This window comes from Ambystoma mexicanum, chromosome 3q, assembly GCF_040938575.1.
Source record: "Ambystoma mexicanum isolate Mex_15411 chromosome 3q, UKY_AmexF1_1, whole genome shotgun sequence".
Taxonomy (NCBI): domain Eukaryota; kingdom Metazoa; phylum Chordata; class Amphibia; order Caudata; family Ambystomatidae; genus Ambystoma; species Ambystoma mexicanum.
In genome coordinates, this window is record NC_090926.1 from 1127259283 (window position 1) to 1127276357 (window position 17075).

General features: G+C 44.3%; 1 protein-coding gene across 1 annotated transcript in view; it reads left to right on the top strand.

The window, feature by feature from the left end:
* Window positions 1-2724: 2724 nt before the first annotated feature.
* The window catches only part of TRAPPC5 (trafficking protein particle complex subunit 5), a 39141-nt gene continuing 24790 nt past the window's right edge, over window positions 2725-17075 (top strand). Inside the window, exon 1 of the mRNA XM_069603919.1 lies at window positions 2725-2824. The gene's annotated coding sequence lies outside the window, so the exon portion shown is untranslated. The remainder of the gene's footprint in view (window positions 2825-17075) is intronic.

A 17075-nucleotide genomic window follows, 5' to 3' on the forward strand; every position in this document is an offset into this window, starting at 1 on the left:
ATGGAGAAAGGTACTGCATACCCCACTTGCTTTGGCTACGGGAGGGTCAGGCCCATCTCATTTGCTTTAGTGCCGTCAGGCCAATTTCTGTCACCGTCAGACCAATTTCTGTCACCCAGATGCCCTATTAACCAACATTAGTTCAGAATAATTACTATCTTCTTAAAAGCGGGGAAATGAGGTAAGGTGCACTGAAAGTGTTTGGTGCACAGAAATGTTTGTAAAATAATACATGGTTAGACCCTCCCAATACACATATCTTCACACCTTTCAACCTGTGCCACTTACGAAATTATATGTTGAACGGTGAGTGGTAATGGTGTTGCTTCCAGTATTTCTAACGTCATTGCGCTTCCCATCACAGAGTTTGTTTCAGATTTTATGTAAACGTAAATAGACTACTCCTTTGCGTTTTTTAAGCACATTTGTACATAAAAGAATTACTACATGTACAACACATGTATGTAACGGTCATTGACAAAACCCGAAAAGGTTTATGTTGTGCATGTGATAGTGTTTTGATATTTAACAAGTGTACTCATATACATAACAAATCAACGGTACAGCTTCCGTCTCTGAGGGGTAGCCTCTATGTATGGTTAATGGCCACAATGTCGGGGATGTGGTGACTGGCCATTACTGGAAGGGACAAAACATTGCATTGAGGTCGCCATGTCCACCAGGGACTGCCTTTCTGGTAAAGGTGTTCCTTATAACCATACATTTCTCGATGAACACAAATGTGGTGCTGCCTTTACGGTCACACAGTTTCATTTTTGCTTTCTGTAGCCTGCAATGGAAAGCGAAGAAGGGTTTCTATCCAACACCCTTCTTCCCTTTCTATGGTGGCCATCTTGAAAAATGATTTGTTTTCTTCAGCCGGGAACGCCGGAGACGTTCCGGTTGAAGACAAAAAATCCTCTTTCTTGGTAGCACGGGTTACTGCTGTAAAATCTCGATTGCTTATGGCATTCATCCCCACTCTTTGGCGAGAAATAGGGGTTAATGATTCAGATACGTCGGTATGCACTCTTGCTTATATTGTGTTGCACGCTTGCCTTGTGGAGTTCTGTGCCGGACATTTTCCATTTTCAAATTCGTACAAGAATATACAATGTCACCCAGTTACACATGTCAATGTGAAGTGCGTATGACTTTTCGAACACGCCCCCATGCTGTGCTCCAGCATATGATAATGTGGAATTCTTCGGAAGGTGGGCAGTTACTTCAAATGTTCCTTTACAGTAGTATGCTTATGTGTTACCATTAGAACCCTGATAAATGTAGTACACATTTTTTGTTAACGTGCTGTTATGATATATTTACACTACTAAAAACCCATGGCATTCAGTTAAAAAAAACTTTGTTAAAGGCACGTTATGGTTACGTTGCCCTCCCAAAAACCTGTAATATACACTACAAAAAAAACTTTGTTGAGGGGACGTTATGGTTAAGTTGCCCTACGAAAAACCTGTGTTTGCCCTCCCCATTATGGTTCAAATTAAAACCGAAAACCCCCTGAAATTCGCCAGTTATGGCAGACTGAGCCCCCATACTTGCCATCACCACTGTGCACCCTGGAACTTGTAGGTTTTTCAATGAGAAATTAAGGAAAACTACAAGTCCCAGAATTCAAAGCAAAAAATAAGACTGGCCGTCTTTCTCACGCACAGCAATAGGAAATAGGAAACTGTGCTCTGCACTTTTGATGAGCAGTGAGCTTTGACAATGACACCAAGAAGTTATTTAATGCAGCACAGACATGATAAACTATTGTGCCTGGCTGGGGCCTTCTGTCAGCATTTGCAATATAAGTTACTTTAGACTTTGCTTGTAAACCTGGGGGCGAGTCCCCCTGTCCCTTGCCAAAATATACATAAAAATAATCCATATAACGATCCATTGCCTCTGTGTCCTCCTCTTCCTTGTCCCACTCCTTAACTCTATGAAGGAGTTAGCCTTTACATCAGTCCCTTATTGCATTTTTTTGTTAACACCATTCCTCCCCCCCCCCCTATAAATATGATGCAGTACTTGAGCACCTCATGTTTGGTCAGCCGCACTGCAGCCTCTTCTGACATTTTATGGGCCCTGCTGGGCTGCATCTGTGCACACAGATTTTGAGCATTATGTTAGGTAGTGCTTGCGCAGAGTCAAAGTTTGCATCATGAGAGTGTGTAGCAAACTCATGGGGGAGGGGGCACATTTTTATTTTTTGCCCTGGGTACTGTATTGCCTAGAAACTGCCCTGTCTGTTGCATGTAACAAATCCCCAAAATACCCCTCTCCGGCAGGCAGGGCAAAAAAAGCCACCCCAAAAGAAAACAAACCAAAAATAACTATCCACATTATTACTGTAAACTGGTATACTGGGAATTCACCTGGGACCGCAGGAGTGGCCGTGCTCGGCCCCATTGCACAAAAACACCCTCTTGCACATAACGAATTAGCAATATACTCAGAAATACCTCCCTCCTCCGGACAGGACAAATCAACCTGCTCCACTAAAATAACATCCAAGTAAGCGATAGCTATAAGACTTACTGTACACCAAATTCGCATGTTAACGGAGCAATGGTGGTGTTCATCAGCTCTCGGCCATGGTGCTGCCTTAAACTTCGACCTTCCGCTCTCGGCCACGAGGCTGCGCCAGCCTTCCCGCTCACGCCACGCACACGTTGATGACGCCTGCAACCTGGTGCGCGTGACTTCCCAAACGTGCAACCCACGTGATGACGAGAGGCAGGATCTTAGTTAAGGGCCGTTTCTCGAATAGGAACTAGAAACTACTGTTGCTGAGCAGCCACCGCCGCAGTGCTATCAGGTAAAAAGGGAACGTGGGGTTATGCCCTATTATACGCCTTGGGGACGGAAAGGTGGGACTTTACACCATATCAGTTACATGAACAGAGGTGGGTGACACGGGATGCACTGTCTGACCCTGGCCGCCAATGAGGAACGCGGGTGGGCGCTTGGTAATACTAATAGGCCATAAAACGGTGTCCCGATAAACTGTAAAGGGCACGGAATAGTACCCTCTTTGGGGCATATCATAGGTAAGTGGCAGCTATAAAATATACACGTGTCCCTGAGGGATTGCTTGGCGTCAGGGCTGTATGTTCCATGATACAGGGACATGCATATGCTATTATCGCCCAGTAGATTGTGCAGGGATCGAAGTGTACAAAAGAGTAGTGGGTCTACCTTCACCGCATCACACCGACCCCTCAATCAACCCACAATACAAACCCGATACCCGTGTCCTGGCTTTCCTCCATTTCATCATCCGACACAGTGTTTTATGAATGTATGCACGATCAACACTGACAGAAACGTTGGAAAAAAACGACCACCATTACTTAATGTATTTTATTGTTTGAAGCACACAACTGGCTCGAGAGCAGCGAGCGCTGAACTGAGTGTGGGTAGTTAGCATTTCGGCAAACACCTTTTAATAGCGCAGTACTGCGATTTGGGTGTCTGTGCTACGGTATGTGCATCAATTGGAATTAACCGTTTAGGAATTTCAATAATGGCTCCCCAAGCATGCACCTTTATGCAAACTTTCTCTTCTAATTACCCACGATACGGACTCTCATGTGACCTGCCCAGGACCATAGCAACTTCCCCTCCACCACCTATTAACTGCACACATAGCTGTGCCTGCAGCAATTTCATGTTAATGGTGCTTGTCTGCAGAAGACAGAGGCTGATTATTGCAGTGCAGAGCTATGTTGGTCTTCGGGAATGGGTGCCAAGAAGGCTATTCATGCAAACCAGTGTCTGCGAGATAGCTCAGTAAGATGCAAGACTAGAGTGTTCCAGGCAGACCCGGGTGCACATACAAAATTGTGGGGAGCAAAAAACACCTGCTGTCTATGAACGGTGCTCATGGTTACAAAAAGTAAGGGACCAATGGTGGATTTTCACAAAAAGTAGAGGAACATGGTACCCTTTTAGCTCCCGCCCACTTAACCTCTGAGATTGTGGCTCCAGTTGTCAGGTGACCGATCCGACATCCTCAACATTGTGGGTGGACTGGTTCTAGGCAGCAGCTGCTGGCTCCTTGGGACAAGATTTCAAAAACATGAAACGCTTAAATAAAATGGTGATTACAGAGTTTCATTGAGAGAAAATGATGTATTGGCTAGACTATTTGTGTTGAGTCATGAGACACTTCAATGGCAAAGGAAATGGAGAGGTAGAACTGCCAACCAGTTAATTGGTAGAGGCGAGCCATTAGGGCAGCCTGGTGGGCTGACTCTGAGGCAGCCAAAGGACCCCTAACTGACATCTTTCCTATTCCACACCGCAAAACCCCTGCTTTGTTTCTTGTCGCCCAGCCTGCTCAAGACAGGAGCCATCTATACTGTTGTGCCTTGTTGCAACATTAAACCCCTACTACGTACCGGTGTACTTTTCTAAACCCTATAACACAAAACCTGTATTGCCTCCACTTCCCTCTTCCCAGTACTTACTTGTGAGGCACAGCCTTCACTGACGGGACATTTTTTCCAGTTAAGATAGTTCCGTCCCTCCCCAGGAGTTATTCCTCCTGTTGCCCTACTCCCTCAGTTAATTTATTCCTGTCACCTGGACAGGGGCCTTTTTTTTTATTTTTATATTTTATTTATTTTTAATTATTTTGGTTGGCTGAAATAAGAAAATTCAACCTTTTAAAAAGTCATGACATATAAAAGACATATTTTCATACAATTTCATCATGCATTACAAAATTCACATGAATTATTACAAAAATGTTCTTTATGTTAAAACAATCATTGAAATAAAGACAACAACTTAAAAATTAAGTAAAACATTTTTGGTAAAGTAAAATAAACTCCATCTATGTGATAAGCTGTTTAGACATCACATGTTTTTCAATTAGATGTTGGTGAAAAAGGGATGTCAAGGAATTCTACCAAAGCAACTTTAACCGACGTTCTATTAGTAGAGAAAAGAGCATGCCATATGTAATTAGACGTGAAAATCAAAACCAAAAGGTTGCTGAAAAACAAGGCCCGCTCTGTCTTCAGGGCGAGACTCTACTACCACCACACTCTACTACCACGTGTTGTAACGTTTCCGTGAGCCCAGGTTGTTTACAGAAACGGCAGGAGATTTCCTCTGAAATTCTACCTCTCCTGACACGTATTTCATTCTCAATCTCATATACTGATTTCGGATGTACGGAGATGGACAGCGCACTAGATAGTCTGCCATCTGACCCAGTTTCTTGTAACCAAAAATTAATACATTGAAATCGGTGTAGGTGATGCATTTTTCTCGTGTACATACCCAATCGTATCTGTGAAGTTTCATCTTAAATTTATCTGGGTTAGCTAATAATTCATCACTTGACAGATCATCGAAAGTAATAATGTCAAAAACAAAATTACGCTAAACAGTTGGAAATTTGTCCTTAGAGGCCAACATATAGCAGGCTACAGTAGATAGTATAGTGGAGCATTCGACACCCAGCATGTATTTCCTAAGAAAAGCACACAATTTCCAAGCCACGTGCACAGCTAAGGATGCAAGGCCAAGTTCGTATCTGATTAAGGCCATCGGGACGCAATTAGGTAGTTGCAGGATGGTCGTCCTGAACCAAGCCTCAATTCTCTCCCGTTTTACTGGATTCCAAGGCAACATTGCCTCTACATCATAAAGAATGGTTGGAACCACTTTTTGTTGATAGAACATTATGATATGGGACTAGGAGAATTTACCATATTTATGGGCTAGAATCTTGGGCTGTGTGAAGTTAGGCTTTGTAGTTTTGATTCAACCGATGTAAGAAAAGTTGGGCTGGCAGTGTGCCCACTAAAAATTACTCCTAGATATGTCTATTGTTCTACAACCATTAAGTTGGATTGATATAGTTTCCATGAAAATGTAGTTGACTTCCCTAGCTTTGCTCCACAAATTACGATCTGCGTTTTTTCGACGTTAATTGGTAGATTGTTTGCGTTAGTGTATTCTTCTAATTTGGTTAATAGATTTTGCAGTCCTCGGGGTGTCTGTGATGGCAAAACCAGGTCATCTGCATAAAGTAACCAAGCCAGTTTTTGTGAACCAAACTTGGGAGCATCTGCTAAGGACTCATCTAGACGCCACCCTATATCTCTCAGAAATAGGTTGAACAAAGTGGACGCCAGAATGCATCCCTGCCGTAAACCACGATGTGTTTGGAAAGTGGTTGACAATAGGCCCTGCAAGGTAAAACGCACCTGCATGGAGGTGTTGGTGTGTTATGTTATGTTATATTATGTTACTTTGCATTTATATAGCGCCTTATATACCATTGGTATGGTCTGAAGGCGCTGATAGGTTGAACGCCCTTGGGAACCGTAGTTCAAGTCAGTAGAGAGAGTAGAGAGAGTCAAAGGTGCGTGTGCAGCTGGTGTGGCATTCGTGTCATAGCTGCTTCTTAGCGGTAGGTGTGGTGGTTGGGCGGTCAATAGTATGTGTTCGTTCTGGCAGGAATTATCCAGATCGATCGTGGCTGCGTTACGCCTGAGGAGAACGCCTGGCTGGGGGTGTGTGTAACCAGCAGTGTTTAGTTAGAGTGATGGGGAGTATGAGGCAGATGTTGGTATGAGAACAGCTATACCGTATGGTGTCATAGTATTGCTGTGTTCTATTTGAGTGGTGGTTTAAAGAAGAGAGTAAGCGTGGAGATGTGAGTATGGTGGTTTACAGTAGGTGCCTGAGATCGCGCCCACTCCAATAGTTCCATGAACTTCATCCGTTCCATGTACTCCGACTGTTCCATGCATTACGACCGTTTCAAGCACTCAGACCATTCCTTTCAGTGTTCTTTCAGACATTCCATGCCCTCCAAACCATTTCATGTACGTCCCGCCATTCTGTGCACTCCCATCCGTTCCATGCACTCCAACCATTTTATGCCCTCCACCATTTTATGCACTACTCCTGTCATTCGTTCTAGCCACGTTATCCTTTGTCCATGCGTCATCCATACACATAAGTCATCTTCACACTGATCCTTTGATTCGTTCTACCCATATTATCCTTACTCCATGCATCATCCATCCACATACGTCATCTTCACACGTTCCATTCACTTAACTAATTGTACCACTTCACTAGTTCCCCCCACTTCGCTGGTTCCAAGCACATCACCGACAATGCCTGGAGCTGACTCACTCTCCTCGCTGACGTAACGGCGACCAGAAAGGACACTTTCCAAGACAAGAACTTGAGGTCTACCGTAGCCATTGGTTCAAAGGGTTTATGGCACAGTGCCGTCAGGACAACATTTAGGTCCCATGGCGGGTGCGGATTATGATCCGGAGGGTAGAGGTGTGTCAAGCCAGCAAAATGCCTCTTCACCACTGGGTTAGTTAGAGAATAAGAACACAGGTCTGTAGAAAGGTACGCAGAAACCCCTGAGAGATAAGTCCTGCATGACAGAACATGAACCCCTGACTCTACTAGGGAAGACACGAAGGACAGCACTGTGTCAATCGTGGCCACCCTCGGACCATCTTCCATCGCCTTGGCAAACATGTTGGGTTCTATGGGCATATTAAGGAGGGTAGACAGTCTCAAACTGGAAGTAATGTGTAGTAATTCTATTAAGGTTAAGAGTGAAGAAGGGAACTTGTAGTCAGTTAGCTTGATAAAAAAATGTCTAGTCGATCAACTGAGTCAAAAGCGACACGAAAATCCACAAATGCCATGTAGATCGGCTGTTTTCACTCTGCTCCTTTTGCTCTGACCATATTTAGTGCTATGATGTTAGGAATGGTACCAAGACCCGCCACAAAACCTGCCTGAAAGGGATGTCTGTTTTTGGATTCTGCCGTCCATCGATTGAGTTGTTTCAACACAATGTGACTATATATTTTCCCCGGTGCATCAAGCAAAGCTATTGATCTTGTAGCTTTGGGGTTTGGAACAGTCTCCTTTTTTATAAATGGGAATCCCAATTGAGTGCTTCCAAGAGAACAGTAATTGTTGTGTGAGGTTTATGTGAGAGAAAATCTTATAGGATGTCGGCCCAAAGTTGTGGATGTTGCTTCAATGTAAAATTAGAAAGACCATCAGGTCCCGGGGCTCTCGATTTGCTCACCTTTATTTATGTAGTTGAGAATATCATCTCTATCAAAATCTAGTTTGAACTGTTGGAACGCCTCAACTTCTGAAGAGTAAGCCAGGCTACTTGGTTTAGCAAAGAGTTGTTTGAATTGTGTCACCCACTCTAGTTCAGATCATCCATTTACCTTACCTGTACACTGAGTTGGGGAAACAACACCAGCCTGATTTAGAGTCTCCCACGTACGAGCCATATTTTTGATTTGTATCAATTCCAACATCCTCTCACCATCTTGTTGATACTGAAGAGCCTTATGGGCTTGCATCCAATTTTTGAGTAGTTTTGATTTTGACTAGAACACGTGCCCTTGTATTTGGAGGCAGCAGTATTGCTTGTCTTTTGCTTGCTCGAAAACATGCTTTTCTTTCAGGATTGAAACTGAAGTATTTTTTTTTTTGTGAGATGTAAGACGTGGGACTGTGAAACACTAGTATAAGATCATAATAGTTAGTTACGCCTTCGTTACGATTGTACTTGAATTGACAATAGACTGAATCTAATGCAGAGTTAGTGTCCAAAGGTGGATTCTGACCATCTTGTACGATTTTAAGGCATAATTGACTTGAATCTCCCCCTTTCCTTGCAGTTGTTGCACAGTGGACTTAACATAGCTTACGCGCCAAAGTAGCCTAAGCATATTGTGATCGCTTTGTGTGGTGGGTATTACTTGAAACTCGATTATATTAGAAAACAATTTAGCATCTACATAAAGTCGATGATTGCTTTGGCTTTTCCACGTATGTTCTGGAGGAATATCATTTAGACATGCTCTGTTGGCCATGTGTAAGCCACGTGATTTTGTAAAGTGTGACCATTGCAACATACAAGCCTGATTCTGAGTGGTAACAGGGTCCAAACAATGTAAATTCAAATCACCAGCAACTATAATGTGAGAAACGGTGTCCAGTCATTATCTCGAAAACAATCTCGAATTACAATAATGTCGAAACAATGTCGAAAACAAAAATGTCGAATTGTTTTTTTTTTTTTAATTTACATGTTTTTTTGGGGTTCCGGTGGTAAAAAAAAGGGGTAAAACATAAAAAAAAATTAAAAGGGGGTTGGGGGGGGGGGGAACCCCCCATTTCGAATAAAAATCAACAAAAAAAAGAAATTCGACTTTATTTTTTCGACATTATGACTTTCGACATATTTGTATTCGAGATTATGACTATAAACCGTGAGAAACATCAGATGAGAGTGCTATTTGTTCAAAAACGTCATTTAGATCGTTAAACAGTACTTCAATAGAAATTGCTCTAGGATTCCAGTACAAATTAACTATTGCATAAGTAGTTTGATGATCTACAAACTTTGTTAATTGAATATACGGATTTGGTGATGTCCAAGAAGAGAGGATGCCATTTGAATTGGTCTTAACACCTGTCAGGAGCCCTGAAGTTGGCCGTCCCTTTAAACCCCTCGATGCTGGTATTAACAATACATCATGACTGTCCCAAATGGGGGCATTGGTCAGCCAAGTTTCTTGGAGAACCACTATATCATAACTCTCAATGCCATTATTGGTTTTATTTAACAAGTGCACAAAGCCGCAAGTGTTCCAGCAAGCCAATGAGAGAACCTTTTGATTTACGGGTAAGTCTAGTTGGCTGTTGTTCTTGTGACAATTACAACGGCATGCATTTGAATCTTGTGGCCTTAGTTTAATAAGAGATTTAGGGTTCACACTTAGGCAAGGTGGGATTGTTGGGGAAATTGTTATGTGGCTCTGTATTATATGCAAAAGCAGGGCCAGCGAGTACAACAAATCCCATTTTGAAGAGCTGTTTGGCTTGCCAGATGGCATTTAGTACAACTCTTGATCTCAACCACAATCTTACCAGAGTCAGTGTTTTGTCATCAAGAAATTCAAACTCCTCAATGTCCGAAGACCCTATATCTTCTGGCTGGGACATCAGAGAATAATTCTATTATACTCTGGCGATTTAAGTGATACTGTGTGAATGGGGCCTGTCTACAGCCAATAAGGATCGAGAAGGGACAGCCACTAGATGGAATGGACTTTTTCCATATCCGCCTCTTTGGGTTTTTGCATGATGGGCATTTGTTTAGGTTTATGCAACATTAGGATTTTCAGTATGCCATCTACCTCCCTGGCCATTCCTGTCACATGACCTGTCACACAACTTGATGTAGGAGGAAAGTATTAACTGGAAGTATTATCAGGGACTGCTGTTGTCGTAATGCCAGCGGAAAGCAAACCCAAATAAAGTTGACCATGGGGGCTATTTATATCATCAGTTCTCATAGTTTGAGAATGCATTTCCCGTACTTTACTTAATGCAGAGTTCTTATTTTTGGAGGCTGAGGATTTGTTCAACTTTTCTGCAGCTTCAGCAGATTCTGAATATTTGGGCAATTTTGAGGTATTATCAATTAATGTGGGTCTTAACCCTGCCATGTAGGCATCTACTTCTTTTCGTATTTCATTTCTTCGCACATCCAAGGCAACATTTTCCTTGTGTGTTAGTGATGTGTTTCCTTGAGTTGGATTTGCTTTCGGGGCAGAGCTTGCAGCAACCGAAGACGACCCTTGCATGGTGTCCACAACTTGCACCAGGTCATCAATGGAGCATAAGGTGCTATCACTTGTTGGGTTTCAATGATTGATCTGTTATTACAAACCAAGTTCAAAGATGCATATTTCTTAGCTACCGCACTTGCTGCTAATGTCAAACCCTTTTTTGGTGGAAGTTTTACATCTTTAAAGAATTGCTTAGTAGCTGAGCTGTTATTTTTTAATTGCTTTCATGTTTTTTTATTTCTTTTCAGTGTTTTTCCCCATTTTTAAAGACTGTGATGTCATGTTATTTTCACTGTCTTTTGGAAAAAATGGCAACAGCCCGTTTCTCAGCTATAATAGGTGCGCTTTCTATGGGGACAGAAGTCTCCACCAATGCGGAGGCTTGTGTGTCCACTGTGATAATCCCGTCAATGACGGGAAGTGAAGTGATACAGTCAGCCTGTACAGCAATAGAATTCGTAGGAACTTTAGTGGCCTTGATAAGTACCAGTGATGCATTTGAGTCAGTAACATTGTTATTTGGAACACCTACGCCAGTGGCCAAAGTTTTAAGGGTTTGCATGATGTAACAATCAATGACGGGAAGTGAAGTGATACAGTCAGCCTGTACAGCAATAGAATTCGTAGGAACTTTAGTGGCCTTGATAAGTACCAGTGATGCATTTGAGTCAGTAACATTGTTATTTGGAACACCTACGCCAGTGGCCAAAGTTTTAAGGGTTTGCATGATGTAACAATCAGGATTTTTCTGCTAGTCCAAGATGTTATCCAATTGTGACGCTTGGAGATTGGTTAAACTTTTTGAGTCTTTGGAGGTGAAAATCAATGTGTTTTTATAGTTAAATTTAGAGCATTAAGTGTAATTTGAATGAGAAAGGTCGTGGGTTCGCTTGTTGAATGACTCCCAAGGTCTCTTCTTAGCAGAGTAGGTGCTATATAAGATGCTTCTAGATCGTATTCTACGTGAGTAAGATCTCGGGGGAAAAGCTCTGGTGAGCATGACATTTTATCCCAGCTTTGCTCCAAAAAGGAGTTTGATTCATTTGTCTCAAGGTCAATAATTGCTATGTCTTTTGGGGCAAGTGGTGAGTTTGTGTCTATAGAGTCAAGATCGCAACTTGGGCCAGTAGGATCTCCCTATAGAACGGTATTATCAGACAGCAATGCATTGGACAATTTTTTGAGGAAGACACCAGAAGAGTTGGAATTTTGTATGGGTTCTGGGCGAGTTGTTGTTCCTTGGGCGAGTTGTTCTATCAGTGTCAGGAGGACCAGCACCAGACAAGGCAGAAACTCCTTCAGTACTAAACTGCTTTGTTGGTATGTCATGGCAAAAGGAGCGTATGTCGGCATTCAGGATTAGTTTACCATTACCCAGTTTTTTGGATTTATTCACTCGATGCATTTGATTAGAAGCAATCTGGACTGAATTTAGATATGATGTTTGAAATTCTACATGCTTGCCCTTTAGCCCCATTTGTTGGGCTCTTCCCATCACTGGCATATCAGAACATAAAGTGCATACTACTCGATTCATATTGAGTCACAACTCAAATCTTTGGGAGGTCAGCAGTTTTTGAGCAGATCACAAAGAGTAGTAAACGAGAATCCCTCTAAGTACAGCAGCTGTATTTAAAAAAGAAATGGTGCCGAAAGTTCTGTCCAAGAGAAATCTCGGCTGAAATGTTTGCAGTGTTTATTTGCAGCGTATCCAAGACAGGCTTGATTTAGCTGAGGCGAGGACCACCAGCGCTACCCAGATCAAAGGCCTGCAGTCTCTGGGTGCTATGATGGAAGACAAATCTGACAAAAAACAGGGCTTGGGAGCCACCTCGGTATTGCCTGTGCAGGGTGCTTTACGTTATTGCCTGGAATGAGTATGAGTGTGGCTTGAAAACTATGCTTAGTTTATTCCTAGGCAAGGCATGTAGAAGGGATTGCTTTGAACATAATGAGCAATCAATCGTCGCTCTTACCTGGGTCTTGGTTGGAGCGGCCCCCACAAAGGAGCATCAGCTGCCAGCAGACAGCCAACGGCCGTGATGTACGCGCACCCTTCACTTGTGCGGGCAGCTACTACAGCACGGTGTTGGGGAGAATTCTCTGTTAAGGCTAATTTCCCAAACCTAGTGAGTCCCCCAGCAGCTTTGCTGGATTTTTTTGGGGTTCATTTTTCACTCCTGCTAAGAGTGAGACTCTCTTTCTCCCACTCTTAGACCTGATTTGAGGTGTTCCTTTGACTTTGTATGTGTTCTATGGGGTCCTTTACCCCATAGGCTTTCATGTGTTTTTGATATGAGTTACACAGCACCCTCCGTGCAGTAACCCAGGGGTGTTGTAGGGACCCCCAAACATAGACTCCATACCCTGGGACTGACTACTGTCTCCCAGGGCATGTAAAGTCACCATTGGCTTTACTAGTCTTAAATTGTGAACAGAACCAGTACAAACCATCATATTGTGGACGTACTGGTCGGGGCAATTCGATTGCCCCGGTGTCTGTTGTTCGAGGGGGCACTGTTCAGTCCCCCCCGACAGTTTTGGCTGGTGGCAGTGGATACTACTTTTTATATTCTTCCTGCCTCCCTGAAACTTGAGGAGAACCATCTCCGGTTCCAGAAGCACCTCAAAACCTTCCTCTTTGCCTCCGCTTTCTCTCCCCCTCTCCCCTGCTAAAATTACTGAAACTGCACTGAATCTGCAACTGGGCCACTCACCGTTCTCGGTCCTTGGCCCAGCCACTCTCCCCTGCACTGCCTCCCTGGCAACCCCTGCACTGCGGGACTGTGTCTGTATCCCTACAGCCCCCCTTCCCAGCACTTGTCTGCACTTACCTTGCACTTGCCACCAGCTGGCCCTTGTTATTTATCCTGTATGCTATAACCCTGTACTGCACTTTCCCCTCTACCTTTCCCCCCTGCACTTTTCCTTCCCCTCTACCCTTGCACTTGCGCAATCTGAATGACACCTGGCCTAGTAGGATCGTTGTCTGACTCCCCTTGTTCCCCTCCCACCCCCCGCCTTGTCGCGCCTTGAAACACTTGTGAATAGGCGCGTTACAAATGCTATATCATATATATTCGACCGCGAATATACTCCTATGGGATTTTCCCATTCGAGGCTACCACTTTTTAATATAGCCTCGAACATACCGCCGGTTTATTAAATTAATATAAATTCACTGGTTGCTATTTTTTGCCGAAACTTGGTTCCAAAATGGCGTTTGTGTTCGCTTCTGTGACCAACCCAAGTCGAGCCCTTTGCTCCACTTTTTGGCGGGCTTCTCCACAGAAGCCTCCAAAAGTGGTGCCACTCTGTCTGGGTACCACAGGGGGTGTGGGAGGGGGTTTAGGCACCTTGGACTGAGTTGCCTCTGCAACTCAAGTCGCACTCGTGTGATTGGCCCCCGGCTCACCACTTAGCATGTTTGAGTGACAGCTAGGCTGAATGAATGGCGGTTTTCTGCATAAAAGCAGGGCTTTGGGGACTGGAACTTCAGAAGTCGCCACGGGACCTAAGAATCCGAGGAGGGAGAAGCCAAGCCGACCTGCAACGACGACACCACCGGTGGAGCCCTGCTGAACTGTCTCACCACTTTTCCCGACGACAGAGGAGATCTCCAGTCCGGAGAGTCTTCTTCCTTTGACTGGTGGGGATAACCAGTTTGCCCGTCTTTTTTCCTTCCTGGACCATCTCGTGGCCGCCTTGCCTGTGCCAAGCACCCCGGCAACTGGAACACCATGGGTTACCACTACCGCAAAGAAAAGGGTAGTACCTTGTAACTGGAGAACTCCCGGCTGGTTTCTTCCCTGGCAGTGCAACAACCTTCATCTTTCCTCCACGTCGAGACCTCCTCTTCCTCTGGACGAAAACGCCGACTTGCAACCGCTGCCAGGAACAACTGCCCCCGCTGGAGCGTTCTTACCATTTCAGGTACTGTGTCTCGCCTGGCTTCCCTTACGACAGATCGTTCGGGGTGACATTAAATCCTCCACTTTCTAACCTGGGTTGGCCTGAGGCCTGTTAACTAACTTTTCCTGACTTGATCTCAATCTTTTATGAACTATCTACAAAGACTCTTTGGGCATAACCCCACTGTGTGATCCTGGACACATTTCGCTTGCTCTCTCTAAGAGTGGGCCTGGCATTTGAACTTCCTTGCTCTCCAGTAGACTCTGCCTAACCTGCCTCACTGTGGTTCTTTGAAAAGTATTGAAATTGTGTGCTTTCATAACTTTGCCTTTTCCCTCCCTTTTTCTATAACTTATTAAAGTGCCATCTTATGTTAAGCGCTCACCTCTGTCTGAAAATAAGTGGTGTTTCTCCTTAAGACTTGTCTAATAAGTAATCAGGGTTGTATATATAATAGTGACTGTGTGTTAAATTTTTGAGTTAGTGTAATTTACAAGTGTGTCTTTAAATAATTATATACTTTTACACCAAAGCTCTGGTCAGTGTTTGCTTGTGCTACTGTATCTCGGTACCTATTGTGTATACTGCCTAACTCTTCTTGAGAGAAGTCGGACTGCTCAGCCACAGCTACCAGATAAATCTGGGTGGTACGGACTGCTACCAATTGGGTTTACTGCCAACCACCTGTAGACCTAAATCTTTTGCAGTGGTCCCTAAGGGAACTGCACACGTTTCTGCCTAACACACGGTACAGAGGGCATATGCCCCTCCGTTGTCCTCAGTTATCCTCAGACAGCTCAGCTCAAAGCTGCCGCTCTGCTCCCCGCACACGACACTCCACCGCTGCAGCTCCGTTAGAGGAAAGAACCTTTATGCGTGAACACACAGATCATCAAGTCCCACCGTTTTCGAAACCATAAACTCGTCCCGGCCGCTTCCGACAATCTCCTTTTATCTTCTTGCTGCGGGGCTTTGAGGGGCAACAATTGGTAGCAGTGTGTGCATACCCTTAACCTGCGCATGGGTGAGGGAAGAGGAAAGCAGCTTGCATGTGCTTCCTGCAGACTGACAGGCTCATTTGAGGTTTGGCTATGCTTCTCTCTGCCCCTTGTTTGTGGGGCAAGGAGATCCAGTTGAGATGGCACTAAGATTTGGCTGGCACTGGGGGGGATCTGCAGTCACCTGCTCGCGGTGGGAAGTTGTCCCACACCCAAGCACAGTTAAGAGGATCGGTCTGGATGGGAAACCCTACCCGGGCCCTAGTTTTCTTTCTGCTATGTGGACTGAGCAGGTGTGGGAGTCCCACTCTCTGTGTGGGGCTGTGCGTCAGGGGCTTGATCAGGGTATGACTTTGTGGTCTTCCCAGTAAGGTTGGTTGAGCGCATACTGAGCGGACGGGGCTGAGTCCAGTTTGTTCTGTGTGTAAGCTTTTCCTGCACCACACAGCCGATGTTGATGGGCCAGCACAGTGAGAATGCCCAGGATTAAAGCCACTAACCCTCACCCATTAGCTGTTCACACAGCTGTGCCTGCATCAGTTTCACATTAATGGTGCTAAGCTGCAGAAGATAAAAGCTGAATACTGCTGTGGAGATTCGAGAACGGGTGCATTGCCCCAAGCAGACTATTCCATCCCAACACATGGGTTTGCTTGTCTTTATTTGATTTCTAAACTTAACTTTGGCCTGATGGACAGATGTTCAAGAGGCCACCCTTGTTAGTGAAACGGACACTTTTGGGAAGATAGCCAGACCAATTCACGGTATCTTGGAGAGCAGTCGAGGCTAAATCGAAAGGGGGGTGGTGGTGATTAGAGGTCTACAGTGAAACACCAAGAATTAACATTAGACAGAAGTATAGGAAAATATACTATTTATTAGGGCCAAGAAGCAACGCAACAAATAATAAAAAGCAATCGCAAAATACCTCCAACACAACACACTGTAAAATATATACAGTTACTGGAGTCAAATGCGATTTTAAAAACTCTGCCAATACCTGCAAAGGAAAGGGAAAATAACTTGAATTGACGAATTTCAGAAGTGAAAACCCTAACTTTATAAGTCCAGCCCTATGATGAATGGAACCTCGTGATCAATGTTTGATGCTTGTGTAAAAGCGTTAAGTCGTGCATAGAATCACAAAGTACGTTTTTAGAGAACTGGAAAAGTTAAGGACTGAATTCTGAAGGCTGAAAACGGGTTCCAAGAGCCGGGGAGGATCTGCTGAGATGAACAAAGCTATTCACAGCTTTTGGAGGGCTTTAGGAGGCGGAGGCTACTCACGCCAAAGAAAGGGCTACAAGGAATCCTACATGCGTAAAATGATATGGATGAACAAGGGGCGACCGGAAAGTGGTTTCAGTACTCGTTGCCCTTTGCTCGGATTTGGTCCAAACTTGGCAGGTCTGCAAGGGGTCGTCGGAGGTTTGATTTCCCACCCTCGATTCGGGGTCAAAGTGCAGATGCAGGTCTGGTTTGCAACAGGAGCTGTATC